This window comes from Momordica charantia (genome assembly GCF_013281855.1).
Source record: "Momordica charantia cultivar OHB3-1 chromosome 6 unlocalized genomic scaffold, Mcharantia_2.0 BLBB01000006.1, whole genome shotgun sequence".
NCBI classification, from domain to species: Eukaryota; Viridiplantae; Streptophyta; class Magnoliopsida; order Cucurbitales; family Cucurbitaceae; genus Momordica; species Momordica charantia.
Window position 1 is genome coordinate 20,618,728 of NW_028275164.1, and position 3,456 is coordinate 20,622,183.

Here is a 3,456-nt window from a genome sequence, read left to right on the forward strand (position 1 = left end):
TTGACCTTCTTATTTTGATAATTTTTCAATTCGTAAATACATGTATTAATCTTTTAATTTTGATAATTAAGTTGATGTATTGACCGTCGAGATCAATATACCATAATATATATACTGCGGTTACATTTATTGAGTTGTTTGTGATTAACTACTTAACAAACTTGATTTCAAAATCGTCCCACATACCACCTTAGTTTCCACTAAATCCCCATACGCATTTAAAATACATTTAAGGTAGGAAAATGAATTTGATTTGAAATCAAGTTTGTTAGGTGGTTGAATATGAGAATGACTAAAAAAACATGGTTAATGATAAAGTGGGAAAATCACTTTAAAATGAGTGTCAAAATTTAGCCACCAACCTGAATGCTTCCTGCAATTCGTTCTTAGATTTCAGCTTTACTTTATCCATCACATAATCAATTGGATCTTTTAGTTTAGAAAACAAATTTAAGTGATATACAAAATAACAAATTAGTGGCTGTAGTTTAGTGGTGAGAATTCCACGTTGTGGTTGTGGAGACTTGGGCTCGATTCCCAACAGCCACATCGTTAAAATTTTTTAACTTGTGTTAACCTGAAAAAAATGAGATACTAAATATACAGTCTGAAACGAAGCAGATCAATAATAGGGAAGAAACAACGATTGGATCCATTAAGAAGATAACATGAACAAAATAAAAATATCAACTTACTTTGGAGTATCACATATTAAAAACTAATTAGCCAAAGTAATGAAAACTATACAACTAAGGAAACATATAAATTGTACTTGCTTTGGAGCATCACATATGAAAGACTCTAAGGCTTGTAGTGTTACAATCCATGGAAATATTGCGCTACCTACAACATGACATAGAAAAAATGGTGAGCTCCCGAAGTTATGAATCTGAGACAATGAGAATTTAGAATTATATCCAAAATACTATAAACTACATTCTTCAACCTGTAAATACAATGGTATACATTTAAACATTCGCTCCTTGAACTAAAGTATAAAGTGAAATTTAAACTTACCAAAAAGGTAAGAGAGAAGTCTCTGAATCATAGAAAACTGGAAAGTTAGAACCAACAAGGTACTCAAATTTATTAAATTTAATAAAAATGTATATACCTTTCCCGTCATTGCCTCTCTCAGCTCAAAATACCTTCATCAGCCTCACAACCATCGATTTGAAGGCTCCCAAACAAGTTCTGTTACTTCACTCAGTGCCTGCTTTGGAGGTTTCCAATATACTACTCCCTACCACATGTTAAAATGACAAACTTTTAAATACCATCAAAACAACAAAGTTGCATTTATACTAGTTATTATTAAAAGTAGTGGGAGAAAAATTCAACATTGATCATCCTTTTTAGTAATCACAATTTGGTTTCAAGACTGCAACAGTATAATAGTTTGGATCAAAGTTTATAATTACAAAGTCAATTTCATATTTTGCTTTTTATTCCACCTTGGTGGTTTGTTACTTGGTCACAAGGAAACAAGACAAAATAAAAAGTTGAATAACAACCAAAGGATCAACCCTTTGACCATCTCCTCCTAAGTCCTAAGCCACTCGTGTCATATCCCCCACCAAACCCATCACTGTAAGGTCCAAAATGACTAGAATAACCAATGGATGATTCAACCTCAGTAGCCTCCTAACTACTACTTCCAAAACCCCCATAACCACCAAGACCACCTGGCGACCTAACGGGCAAGGTCCAAAGCCAACATCAAAATCCACATATGAATTCCCATATCCACCAAAGCCATCATTGAATTAACAAGTCCTAGAATTGCTACTATATGCCATAACAATTGGTTTAGCTTTTTGGTTTAATTAAGCTGACCTGCTTGTCCATTATAGAAAAGTGAAAATGTTGAAAATTGTCCATTATTATTAAAACGGAAGAATGTGATGGTGCAAATTCTATGGGAAACACAATTCTCTCTTCTAGGTCCATTTAATTAAGCTCACCTGATGTCCAACACTGGGCCCCAAAAAAGTAGAAAGTATCTTGCATTGATTCAGCTATAGGATGGATTATTTACTGAATCAAATAAATGAAGTTTTAGTAAGATAAGAGATTTTGACTAAGAGTTGGGTTAGAAAAACAACTCTCATAAAATCTCAAACACAATGTTAAATAAAACCTCAACGTCAGAATAATTTTAAACTACAAAATTCCAACCAAAGAACAATCCACAATTGTACAGAATATTATTTGTACAGAAATCACCCCCAATGAGAAGCTGAGATTTAAGACAAAATAACTTAATAAGAGAGTGCACACTCAATTATGCAGGCACGAGCAACAATAACACATAGGTTGGAAAATAGTTTTGTCTTACACAAGTAGTTGGCAACCACATATCTGAGTTCCAATGGAACCAATGCAATGGAGATAGGCTTCTGGACTTCCCATTTCTTACGTCCTGGCTTCAGGACAGCTCGTCCAGGCCAAGCTGGGGAGGAGGAGGCTGTGATGAATAATGAAGAATTACACTCAAATGCGGCTTGATGTGAATAAAGCAATGGTTTATTTGAAAATTTCAAGCTCCCAGATTCAAAATTTAAATTTAGGTGGGTCTCTGAAGCTTTTGGAATCAGATACATTCAACCACACCTGAACCTTCTCAAAAGCCGATATACAAAACAATAAAATGGACTAAAATAATGAGCAATTGCGTCAGAATCCAAACATATTCTAATTTATCTAAAGAACATGTCAAACTCAAACATTAATTCTTATCGGTGAATTTGTGATGAATCAAGGAGGAAAATCTCCGATAATCAAAGCTGCTATAAAATTATACAAAAATCTAAACAGATGCGAAAAAGGTTCCCGGGATCCATCTCCATTATTTCCCCCTAAATCTTGAGTTAGTTTTTAATCCCATAGAGTTGGAGGGAAGTCGAAAGGGAAGCCCGTCAACTATGGATTAGAGTATTTAGCCAATAAAGACAGAAAGAGGGAGTGTAAGCCATTAAAGGGAACAGAGAGGATTGAATGGAAATTGACCTACCATTGCTTAAGAATAAAGAATGAAACAATACCTTTGGTGTTCAAGAATGGAAGAATCGTAGCTTTATTTCCAATAACCCTACCGTCGGTTTGTCGCTCGTAGCCGTGAATCGTCACTCCCGCTCATTGTCGTAAATGGTCTTTGGACCCTTGCTCCGTACTGCCAGATCGTCACTGACGCAGCCAGATCGTCACTCGTGCAGCCAGATCGTGGCCGTTCACACCCCCTTTCCATGGCAACGAGTAGAACGACAATGGAGGGTTTCGCCGCGAAGAGAGGTGGGAGGCAGAAATTTTGGGAGAAAAATATTTTTGGGGTTAAAACCCAGATTTGTAGTGGTGTTTAGGGTTTTTATTTTATTTTCTTTTATTTAACAAAAGAAACCGATGATCCATGATACACCACCAATAGGCTAATGTTTTAAAAAATCAAGAGAGATACTC

The 3,456-nt window shown here is 35.4% G+C and overlaps 1 long non-coding RNA gene across 3 annotated transcripts; it reads right to left on the minus strand.

Moving 5' to 3' along the window:
* Positions 1-601: 601 nt before the first annotated feature.
* LOC111021002 (uncharacterized) lies at positions 602-3,456 on the minus strand. Of its 3 annotated transcripts, XR_002602780.2 has the most exons (4): positions 3,045-3,362; positions 2,339-2,467; positions 1,965-2,037; positions 602-1,243 (listed from the first exon to the last, which is right to left on the minus strand). It is a non-coding gene; the product is annotated as an uncharacterized LOC111021002 (long non-coding RNA). The 3 variants fall into 3 exon arrangements; XR_015791929.1 differs by having other exon boundaries at positions 2,339-3,362; XR_015791930.1 differs by lacking the exon at positions 1,965-2,037 and having other exon boundaries at positions 2,339-3,456.